Source organism: Chiloscyllium plagiosum, unplaced genomic scaffold, assembly GCF_037043375.1.
Source record: "Chiloscyllium plagiosum isolate Xiang-an unplaced genomic scaffold, Cpla_swu_hap1 HiC_scaffold_44, whole genome shotgun sequence".
Taxonomy (NCBI): domain Eukaryota; kingdom Metazoa; phylum Chordata; class Chondrichthyes; order Orectolobiformes; family Hemiscylliidae; genus Chiloscyllium; species Chiloscyllium plagiosum.
This window is the reverse complement of record NW_028270182.1, coordinates 61,185,219-61,198,165: the sequence shown is the minus strand read 5'-3', so window position 1 is coordinate 61,198,165 and position 12,947 is coordinate 61,185,219. Positions and strand designations below refer to the sequence as shown.

At 45.9% G+C, this 12,947-nt stretch overlaps 1 non-coding gene across 1 annotated transcript; it reads right to left on the bottom strand.

Moving 5' to 3' along the window:
• Positions 1-264: 264 nt before the first annotated feature.
• Positions 265-346, bottom strand: trnas-cga (transfer RNA serine (anticodon CGA)). The gene has a single exon. It is a non-coding gene; the product is annotated as a tRNA-Ser (tRNA).
• Positions 347-12,947: the final 12,601 nt, after the last annotated feature.

Below are 12,947 nucleotides of genomic sequence, written 5' to 3'. Positions count from 1 at the left end.
TTCTTGTTTTGCTTAATTCCACTCCCCCCCGCCCCGATCATCCAAATTTCACGATAGTTCGACAAACGCGTTGAAACTGATTCGTGTTGGAAGTTGGTGGCTTTTTGTGTCTCGACATATAATTTATTCAATTAGATGACTGGGTCAGTATTGAAATTACTTCGGATTCTTCACAGTTGAAAATTTACTTTCGATTGAATGCAAAGCTCAAGCTCCACGAAATCCAAATCCTGCAAAGGAATTAATGACTTTTAAAAGATTCTACGCTGTGAACAGGATTCGAACCTGCGCAGGGAGACCCCATTGGATTTCGAATCCAACGCCTTAACCTCTCGGCCATCACAGCTGCGGCAAAATCCCCAATTTTCATAGTAAAACAACTGAATTCATGAAATACGTAATTTGTTGGAAGAACAAATTGTCAAGACCCTAAGATTACGCCAAATCCTTTGCAGAGACCCAGACGAACGTTCCCTTAGCAGATTGACAGGCTTTCACCGCAAACTAGATTCTGACACAGCTGAAGTTGTGGGAATGATTCTTTGTCGAATTATAGAATCACTGATGTACACCACATGAAGAGAGGATCATTGTCCCACTGCGTCCGATCGATTTTGACTCAGTTGCTCATCATCTGGTGCCAAATTCGATATGCTGTTGTGTTTTAATATTCACCGACATATGGTATTAGAAATATTGATGCTAAGTCCATAAACGCTAGCTACATTCGTAAAAAAAATATCGGAATTATAAAGAATGCAGAGCCAATTTACAGGAATGGATCCAGCAACTAATCCGTAAATTCTGACATCAGGTAATGAACTTGTGAGCACAAGAGAGGAAGATTAACCGAAGATTTGGAACTTGAAATCTTCTTGACGGAATTATTTGCAAAGCTTTTGCGGTTCTTCTAGATTCAACAAGTCCTTGAACAATACAACACGGAAAGTGGCCCTTCTTTCCAACTTGACCATGGTGGACAGTTATCCTAAATTAATAGGTCCCATTTGCCAACATTTGGCCCACATCCCTCTAAACCTTGTTACTCATATATCCATTCAGATGCCATTCAATGTTATATTGTACCAGTCTCCAACAACTTCTCTGGCAGCTCATTCTGGACGCGTCTGAAAAAGTTGCCCCTGACGTCCCTTTTAAATCCTTACCCACTAATTTTAAACCGATGTTTTCTAAATTTTGACTTCCTCACCAGCCGGAAAACACCTTGACGAGTCAACCTATCCATGTCCCTCATGATTTAATAAATAGCAACGATTTGACTTTATCATACTTGTCAGGAGGGAAATGTGTGGAGATTATTTGTCGAAGGTTTGAAGTAGAAAGTCTAATGTACAGATTTTTATGCATCTTGGAGAAGTTTTTAATAAGTCATTGAAGTCTAGTAGCAGTTGTAGAAGTCTGTTGTGAAAGCTGCAGGAGGATTTCAGGGCACGAGAATGAAGCATTATTTCCAATGTATGGTGGCTCAGTTCGACCGCACTTGGACTACTGTATGAGGAATTATAATCCTCAATTTAGGAAAGATACTAATGCCATATGAGGAATACCACGAATGGTGATTAGCCTTGATATCATGGATGAACGTTAGTCCTCTGAATTGAAATTGGGCAAATCCCGCCTTTTTAAAAACAGTTTCGAAACAAGAGAGGTAATCTCATTGAGAGTTGCAAAATATTTGAAGAGATAAACAGGGTGGTGCAATTAAATTTTGTTCCCTCATTGGTGAATCTAGAAGCAGGAGAGGACAATTTTAAAATGAAGCATTGTGATTTATGACCAGGATGAGAACTATTGATTTTTGTCTTAGCCTTGAGAAGTCTCGCTATTCAGCACTACAGTGATCCTTGGATATTTGGTCTTTGAATTCATCACTATCAGCCTGACCTGCCGACACTTACTGCATCACGAAAGACCTGACCCCTCACACTTCCCACCTTAATATCAGCGTGAACCCCTCAAACTTACTGCATCACTATCCATCTGGCGCCCTCACATTTACTGCGCCACTTTCATTTCGAGACCCTCATTTTGACTGCGTCACTATCAACCTGACTGCCAAACACTTACTTTGCCACTATCAGTCACGCCCTTACACTTCCTATGTTACTATCACCCTGACTCCTTACACTTACTGTGTCACTGTCAGCCTGACTCCATCACATTTATTGTGTCAGTATCAGACTGACGCCTCACACTTATCTTGTCAATAAAACACTGCCCCGTCACATTGACTGTGTCACTATCAGCCTGAACCCCTCACACTTACTGCTTCACTATCGCAATGTCCCTCTCTCACTTACGACGTCATTTACACCCTGACATCCCAGACTTGCTGCGGCACTATCACAGAGAGGGCCTTACACTTAGTGTCACTGTCATCCTGACCCTTATACTTACTGCGTCACTATCACACTGGTATTTCACACCCACTGTGTCACTATCATCCTGAACCGCTTACACCTATTGCGTCACTATCACTTTGACCCCAACACACTAACTGCATCAATATCAGCCTGACCATCTCACACATACTGCGCCACTACCAGGCTGTCTCCCTCACATATACTGCATCACTATCAGACTTACCCACTGATGCTTACTGCGTCACTATCACCCTGACTCCCCACTCTTACTGCGTCAAGATCATTGTGCTCCCATACACTTACAGCGTAACTATCATCCTGACAACGTCACACTGCGTCCAGATCAGCCTGATCCCCTCAAACGTAATGCGTCACTATCAGCTTCAACACTCACATTTACTGCGTCACTTCTAACACTACCCCTGGACACTTACTACATCCCTATCCGCCTTAGCCCCTCGCATTTACTTCATCACTATCAGCCTGAGACACTCACACTTACAGCTTTACTACAACCTGGCCCTGTGAGTGCATCCACATCACTGTCACCCTGACCTCTTGCCCATACTGCGTCACTATCAGCCTAGCCCCTCAAATGTTCTGTGTCACTATCACACTGACATCTCACACTCACTGTGCCACTATCACCCTGACACCTCACAATTACTGCATCACTACAACGTGACCCCCTGAAAGCATCTGCGTCACTATCACCCTGACCCCATCACACTTGCCATGTCACCATCACAATGACACATTAACACAGTCTGCTTCACTGTCATCATGACACCTCACACTCACTGGATCACGACCATCCTCCCCCTCATACTGACCTGTCACTATCATCCAGAGCCGCTCACACTTATTGCGTTCCTATCACTCTGCTCCCGACACACTTACTGCGTCACTATCACACTGACATCTCACACTCACTGTGCCACTATCACCCTGACACCTCACAATTACTGCATCACTACAACGTGACCCCCTGAAAGCATCTGCGTCACTATCACCCTGACCCCATCACACTTGCCATGTCACCATCACAATGACACATTAACACAGTCTGCTTCACTGTCATCATGACACCTCACACTCACTGGATCACTACCATCCTCCCCCTCATACTGACCTGTCACTATCATCCAGAGCCGCTCACACTTATTGCGTTCCTATCACTCTGCTCCCGACACACTTACTGCGTCACTATCAGCCTGACACTCACACACTTCCCGCATCACTATCAGCCTGACCCCTCATAATTTCACCGTGTCTATCAGTCTGACTCCTCACATTTCCTGCATCACTATCACCCTGTCACTTTACACTTACTGGCCAGTAGTAGCCTGACGCCCTCACCTCACTGCATCAATATCAGCCTAAACACTCACACTTACTCCGTCACCATCACGCTGACCCCCTCACACTCACTGCGTCACTATCACCCTGTCCCCTCTCACTTCCTACATTAGGATCACTCTGACTCACGGACACTTACTGCATCACTATCAGCCTGACCCCTCACCCATACTGTGACACTATCAGCCTGACCCCACCACACTTGCTGCGTCTCTATCAGCCTGACCCCCTCACACCGACTGCTTCACTATCAGACTGACCCCTCACACTTACGCATGCCTAACAGCCTGACGCCTCACACTTACTGCGTCACTATTCCCCTACCACCTCACTTTTATTGGCCACTATCAGCCTGACGCTCTCAACTTACTGTGTCACTACCAGCCTGAACGCACACACTTACTCCCTCACTATCACCCTGACTGTCTCACACTCACTGCCTCAGTCTCTGGCTGACCCCATCACACTTACTGCGTCACTATCACCCTGTCCCATTCCACTTTATGCGTCAGGATCAGCCTGACACAGAAACACTTACTGCATCACTGTCAGCCTGATCTCCTTCCAATTACTGCGTCACTATCAGCCTGACCACTCACTCTTACTGCGTCACTGTCACACTGACCCCTCACACGAAGTGCTTCACTATCACCCTCACCACCTCACACTTACTGCGTCACTATTGGTCCGATCCCACAGACTTACTGCATCACTATCACTCTGACCCCCCTCACAGCGCAACTATCGGCCTGATCCACTCACACAGTCTGCGTCACTACCACGCTGACACCTCACCCTCATTGTGTCACTATCATCCTCACTCCATCACACTTATTGAGTCACTGTCAGCCCGATCCCTGTAATGGAAAATTATCATTTATTGTGAAATCTGTGAAACCATGGTTGAAACAAAGAACTATAGATCTAACTTTGCAAAAAGACAGAAAAAATGTAAAGTTAAACCTAATTTATAGCTGACTCCCAAGGCCAATAATCTATTATATCAGCAGTCAATGAATTAGAAAAAGCAACTCCATGTGTGAAAGGAACTCGACTGATCCAGGTTCCTGGCTTGAGGTGTGATAAGGCAAGGCAATATATAGTATAAAGGGAATATGTGAAAACCGTCAGGCGTCCATTTCATGAGGCGTCTTGCACATGTGTCGGGTCCACTCTGCAAATTTCAAAAATAAACTTTTTCTTTGCTCTTGGTAGCATTTGCGTCGAGTCGATTGAAATTCCACGGCAGTAAACTAGGGGGCTCGCCTGGGGACCCTGCGACTGGGTAAGATTTTGAAGATTCCCAGGAGGTGTACGCGCCACTGCCTTGAGGGTCTTTCACTTCATCTCCAGCGCTGAATTGGCCCCTTTGCGTGAGAGGACTGGGGATAAGTGGATCGCCCCAGAGTCGCGTTCCGAATTGAATAGGGTCAGGGTAAGAGTTGTGGCTAAAGTAATCCGACATAGAGACTCGTTCGAAGAGAACAAATGAACCAGGAAGAGGGACCAGTGAACTCTCGCGCGGTATTCGAGGAAAGCTCAAGGGAAAGGATTGCCGTCTCTCGAGAGTTTCAGAGACAGCAAGATTAACGGTGGGTTGAGACTTGGAGCCACCATGGGCAGCGTTGGGGTCGCCAAAGCTGTACCGGTTACGTGGGTTCTTGGTTTGTGAAAACCAAGGCAATGAGGCGGTCACGCCCAATGAGAGGGGACCTCCGGAGGTAAAAGCAAGTTATATTGGCAAAGAGAAGATTATGGTATCGTGAGAGAGAGAGAGAGAGAGAGAGAAAGAGAGAGACAGACAGATAGACAGACAGATAGACAGACAGAGAGAGATGAACACTTTTCCAATATCCATGAAAATCGGCTCCAGCAAGAGCGAACAAAAAGAGGGTCGTCAGACAATTCGGAATGGTCAAGAAAAAATACAATATATGCTAAATAATTATGGCCCAGTTTCTGTAAAGCAGTTAAAAATGTAAATCAAGGAACGTGGTTTTCTGGAGGAAGGAAGTTTTAGTAACATGCAGTTGCAAATGCTGAGGTCACCGTTGGAGGAGAGAGAGAGAAGGAGAAACGGAAGGGTAAAATAGAACCTGTGAATTGGAGAGCTTGTAACATGTTGAAGGCTGAGCCTGATTTCAGGGAAAGAAAATCTCGAATAAAAGATAGATCAAGGACACGGACAAACACCAGCGCACATGCACACACACGGAAAACAACCTAATGAAGCTGTACAGTGTCTTAAGACTGGATCAGATCCTGACTTTAATGGGTGCCCTCGGAGAGCTACAGCCCCCCTACGAGATCCACTTTGCGAAGATTCCAAGTCAACGGTCGCCGCCCCAGGGTCTGCTGAATCCCCAATAGCATATCGTCCCCACAATCAATTGAAGCAAGAATCCCTAAAGAAGTCGAGACAATGTCCCAGTACCTTAACTGCCTCACGAAAGTCGATAACGTCTATTGTGGGCTGATACCACCCAAGGACATAACGACGGCAGAGATTGCACTGTATGAGGCAGAACTGAGGAGCAGCTTCATCAATGGAATGCAGTACGAAACAACAAAATAGGTAACAATATCCGTGTATTACCTGGGACACGGGAAAGCTGGATTAGATAGAACAATACGGGATGCATGCTGAAACATTGCTGGCTCAAGAGAACCATAAGCGGAAATTAAAGATGGAACAGCAATCACATAAACCTCAGCTTATTATGATGCAAATGGTCATTCAGCCGTTGGAGGGAGGAACTGCGGGAAAAGAGAGAGGCACGGGAGGAGTTCACAAAAGAGGAAGGGATCGCGGAAGTGCGCTTGCAGAGATAGATCTGGCTGGTGCTTTGTTTGCGGAGCAATGGACCACTGGTCGAGACAGTGCCCGCACAGACAGCCTCAATCGGTCCTGGAGGCTGGACAGCATAGTGACTGACAGGGGACGACTGAGGTGGGCAGGCCACAAGGTACAGGAAAACCTCTTTCCTTTATAGTTGGCAACGAAGAATCCCTTAGGCTAATCACTTCTACTAACCTAACGGGCACTGAGATGTGTCCCAACTCTATATTGAACATTGAGATTGCGAAGTGTGGACAATATGTTCAATATAACAATGATGCGTATATGTCGATGCCTACCTCTATGTTATAAGTGGAAGGTACACCAGTTACCTTTTTGGTAGATACATGGCCAGCACATTCACTCCTCAAATCAAGACAGTTCAGAGAGTTGACGCCAATAAAGATGAGTGGAATGTTCCTGAACTCAATGGAGGCATCAGGCGTCGTGATATGAGAGAGTTTTACCGCACCCATATTGTGTGAAATCAGTAATGTGTATACATTCTAATTCACAATTTTGTTAGCAGAATTCTGTCCTTTACATTTGATGGTTCGGGATCTCATAGTGAGACTGGGGTTGTATTTGCTCAGTACTCCGACGGGCTTGCAGGTAATTCAAAGGGAAGATTCACAAGTGTAAACTGTAAAATACAACCCACGACCCCTGGTGTATGTCTATGAGTGGCGATTAAGCCAGAGAGCAATGAGTTCAGTGAGCAATTCACTCGCCCTGGAAGCAGGTAACCATGTTAATCCTATTAACACCGATTTTTTTTTGCGGGTATGTGCTGCACTGCACAGCACACATACACCACGGTGGCCCTGAGGAACCATAAGAGAAGTGTTGGTTCAGGGGATTGGTTAAACCAGGTCAGTTGTTATTGTGCGAATTTTATTGAAGGGATGGCAAATGTGCAGTCAGTGTGAACTTATGTAAAGTACCTGTGACGGCAAGTAAACTCTATATTTTTGATGTGGAAGGCTACGCTCCTCGCGTGTCACTGGCGAAGGTGTCCAGTGACTGGTGGCAGGATTTGGGGCCATGGGTTCTAAAGGCATAAAGAACGAAATGTTGGGTGTTCTGGGACGATGTGGGTATGTGGTTCAATGCAGATGTGCGGACATATAGGAAGAAATTAATTTGTCTAACTCAGGCAATAGAACAGTCGAGGTAACCCCCGCTAGCCCTGAAGAGCCTAGAAGGCTGGCCTGGCGTTTCCCTAAGATAAACTTCTCAGACCTAAGATTAATAACGGTCCCTACTGAATTATGGGTAAAAGGAAAACATGCTTTGGGGCTTATACGAGGTTGTGAACCAATACGAGTAACCAACGAAGTCGGAGTATCGTCCTGGCAGGGCACAATACCCGATAAAACCCAAGGCCATGGACGTAGTTACTCCAGTCTTTCAATCCTTCCCAAAGGCTACAGAGATAATCCCCTATGTAAACTCACCGGTGAGAACTCCCATTTTTCTGATCAAAAAGGAAAAATTCCAAGTGAACCGGAGGAATGCAGGTTTGTTCAAGACCTGCAGGCAGTCAATAACAGTGTTGTCCCGCGCGCATCAAATGTTCCCAAACCCTATACTGTATTAGTTCAATTTCTACCGGACAGTAAATGGTTCCCTGCTGTGGATTTAGCAAATACATTCTTTAGTGTGACGGTGCATCCAGATAGTCAATTCTGGTTCGCTTTTTCATTCAAAGGGAAATCTTATGAGTTCATACGACTTTGTCAATGTTACTGTGAGTCACCCACCATATATAATGAGGCTCCTCGCAGGATTCTGGAGACTCTTGTTTTAACCCCTGGGTCTGCGCTTCCGCAATCTGTAGACGATTGCTTAATACTAGCACCGACAGAGGAACAATGTGAGAAGGATTCCCTTGCATTGCACGAGGGAAGGGCACAAAGCCAGTCTCGCAAAGCTTCGATTTATGCAACAACAGGTGAAGTTCTTCAGTCACTTAATATCTGAACAAGGGAGGGCCATTGGTGAAGACAGAGTGCAAGTAATTCAGCAAATTCCAAGGCCTCACATGAAGAAACAATTGCTATCCTTTTGGGGCATGCGCTCCTACTGAAGAACGTTTATCCCACATTACACAAATCTTGAGGCGCCCTGAAGTGACATGGCCCATGGAAAAGGGTAGCAGAACCAAGGTCCGTTGCAATGGATCCCAGCGGCCGAGTTGAATTGAAAAAAGACGTTTGAAAGTCCACCCACACAGGGGATTCCGAATCCAAACAAGCCTTCGGTTAAACGGTAGATGAGACACATGGCTGCATGACATCTGTGTTGTTGCAGGATCATGGGGGAAAATTCAGGCTGGCAGCTTATGTTTCGGCTAAGCTAGACCTCGTAATGGCAGGGTTGCGTAAATGCCTGCGAGCTGTGGTTGCAGCTGAAAAGGCTGTTGCATTGGCCAGGGATATAATCGGCTCTGGCGACTTCACCAAACTGATCGCACATGCAGTATCCTCACTGCTTTCCGAGCAAAAGACAGCACATACGTCGACAGCACGTTGACTCAGATATAATACTGTGTGATTGGAGAAGCCTAACATTGCAATAATATGATGTAACGTCCTTAATGCTGCTAATCCTCTCACTAGAGAAGGAGACGGAGACCCACATGGTTGTATCGCTGTAATTAATGAAATGTGCTGCCGAGACAAAAATTGCAGAATTCACCACTTGAGAATCTTAATATGGCGTTTTTTTGGTGGATGGGTCAGCATTCAGGAGCAAGGAGATAGGCCAGAATTTTATCCGGCATGCTGTAGTAACTACCCATGAGGTATTCAACGCGCGATCACTCGCTTCTCAACTATCAGCGCAAGCAGCGGAGCTGATGGCCTTGACTGGGGCATGTAGCTTGGCTAAGGGAAACACAGCGAATATTTAACCGATAGCAGATACACATTCGGAGATGCACATGATGCTGGAACCCTGTGGAATTACAGGGACTTCTTGACCTACACCGGAAAGCCCATCACACACCGTGATCAGATTTCTGACCTCTTGGAAGCGGTCCTATTGCCTAAACCAACCGCTGTGTGTCATTATGATGCCCACACGAAAAATAACGATTCCGTTTCTCAAGGAAATGCAAGGGCAGACTCAGCGGCAATGACGGCAGCCCAGCAGCCGGTAAATGATCAATTAGACAGGGGAATGACAAAAATCCCTGTCAATGATTGAGGCACAATCCCTGTCACTGACTGAGGCTCAATCCCTGTCACAGACTGAGGCTCAATCCCTGTCACTGATTGAGGCTCAATCCCTGTAACAGACTGAGATTGCATCCCTGTCACAGAATGAGGTTCAATCCCTGTCACTGACTGAGATTCTATTCCTATCACTGTCTGAGCGTCAATCCCTGTCACTGATTGAGATTCAATCCCTGTCACTAACTGAGGTTCAATCCCTGACACTGACTGAGATTCAATTCCAGTCACTGATTGAGATTCAATCCTTGTGACTGACTGAGGTTCAATCCCTGTCACTAACTGAGATGCAATTCCTACCACTGACTGAGATTCAATCCCTGGCACTGACTGAGATTCACTTCCTGTCACTGATTGAGATTCAATCCCTCTCACTGACTGAGGGACAATCCCTGTCACTATTTGAGGCTCAATCCATGTCACTGACAGAGATTGAATCCCTGTCACTGACTGAGGCTCAATCCCTGTTACTGATTGAGGCTCAATCCCTGTCAATGACTGAGGTTCAATCCCTGTCACTGACTGAGGCTCAATCACTGTCACTGATTGAGGTTAAATCCCTGTCACTGACTGAGATACAATTCCTGACACTGACTGAGATTCAATCCCTGTCAATGAAAGAGATTTAATCCCTGTCACTGACAGAGGTTCAATCCCTGTCACTGAATGAGATTCAATCCCTGTCACTGACTGAGATACAATCCCTGTCACTGACTGAGATTCAATCCCTGTCAATGAAAGAGATTCAATCCCTGTCACTGACAGAGGTTCAATCCCTGTCACTGAATGAGATTTAATCCCTGTCACTGACTGAGATACATCCCTGTCACTGACTGAGATTCAATCCCTGTCACTGATTGAGATTCAATCCCTCTCACTGACTGAGGGTCAATCCCTGTCACTGTCTGCGGGTCAATTCCAGTCACTGACAGAGATTAAATCCCTGTCACTAACTGAGATTCAATCCCTGTCACTGACTGAGGCTCAATCCTTGGCACTGACTGAGAATCAATCCCTATCACTGACTGTAGAAAAATCCCTGTCACAGACTGAGATTCAATCCCTGTCACTGACTGAGATTCAATCCCTGTCACTGGTTGTGTCTCAATCCCTGTCACTGATTGAGGCTCAATCCCTGTAACTGACTGAGGTTCAATCCATGTCACTGACTGAGGTTCAATCACTGTCACTGTCTGCGGGTCAATCCCAGTCACTGACTGAGATTAACTCCCTGTCACGAACTGAGGCTCAATCCCTGTCACTGACTGAGAATCAATCCCTGTCACTGACTGAAGGTCAATCCCTGTCACAGACAGAGATTCAATCCCTGTCACTGACTGAGATTCAATTTCTGTCATTGAATGAGATTCAATCCCTGTCAATGACTGAGGTTCAATTCCTGTCACTGACTGAGGGTCAATCCCTGTCACTGACTGAGGCTCAATTCCTGTCACTAATTGTGATTCAATCCCTGTCACTGATTGAGATTCAAACCTGTCACTGGTTTTGTCTCTATCCCTGTCACTGATTGAGGCTCAATCCCTGTAACTGACTGAGGTTCAATCCCTGTCACTGACTGAGGTTCAATCCCTGTCACTGTCTGAGGGTCAATGCCAGTTACTGACTGAGACTAATTGTGATTCAATCCCTGTCACTGATTGAGATTCAAACCTGTCACTGGTTTTGTCTCTATCCCTGTCACTGACTGAGAATCAATCCCTGTCACTGACTGAAGTTCAATCCCTGTCACTGACTGAGATTCAATTTCTGTCATTGAATGAGATTCAATCCGTGTCCCTGACTGAGGGTCAATCCCGGTCACTGACTAAGGTTCAATCCCTGTCACTGATTGAGATTCAATCCCTGTCACTGACTCAGATTCTATCCCTGTCAATGTCTGCGGGTCAATTCCAGTCACTGACTGAGATTACATCCCTGTCACTAACTGAGATTCAATCCCTGTCACTGACTGAGGCTCAATCCCTGTCACAGACTGAGATTCAATCACTGCCACTGACTGAGATTCAATCTCTGTCAATGTGAGAGGGTCTTCCCCTGTCACTGATTGAGATTCAATCCCAGTCACTGAATGAGCGTCAATCCCTGTCACTGATGGAGGCTCAATCCCTGTCACTGACTGCGATTCAATCACAGTCATAGACTGAGATTGAATCCCTGTCACAGACTGAGGTTCATTCCCTGTCACTGATTTAGGTTCCATCGCTTTCACTGACTCATGTTTAATCCCAATCACTGACGGAGATTCAATCCCTGTCACAGACTGAGATTCAATCACTGCCACTGTCTGAGATTCAATCCCTCTCACTGACTGAGATTCAATCCTTGTCACTGTCTGCAGGTCAATCCCTGTCACTGACTGAGATTAAATCCCTGTCACTAAATGAGATTCAATCCCTGTCACTGTCTGCAGGTCAATCCCAGACACTGACTGAGATTAAATCCCTGTCACTAAATGAGGCTCAATCCCTGTCACTGACTGAAGTTCAATCCCTGTCACAGACTGAGATTCAATCCCTGTCACTGACTGAGATTCAATCCCTGTCACTTACTGAGGCTCAATCCCTGTCACTGACTGAGGCTCCATCCCTGTCACTGACTAAGGGTCAATCCCTGTCACAGACTGAGATTCAATCCCTCTCACTGACTGCGATTCAATCCCTGCACTGACTGAGATTCATTCTCTGTCACTGACTATGATTCAATCCCTGTCGCTGAATGAGATTCAATCCCTGTCACTAACAGAGGCTCAATTCCTGTCACTGACTGAGGTACAATCCCTGTCACTGACTGAGGGTCAATCCCTGTCACTATTTGAGGCTCAATCCCAGTCAATGACTGATATTCAATCTCTGTCACTGACTGAGATTCAATCCCTGTGACTGACTGATTGTCAATCCCTGTCACTGACTGAGATTCAATCCCTGTCACTGACTGTGATTCAATCCCTGTCACTGATTGAGATTCAATCCCTGTCACTGACTGAGATTCAATCCCTGTCACTGACTGAGATTCAATCTCTATCACTGACTGAGGTTCAATCCCTGTCTCTGAATGAGGCTCAATCCCCCTCACTTACTGAGGCTCATTCCCTGTCACTGACTGAAATTC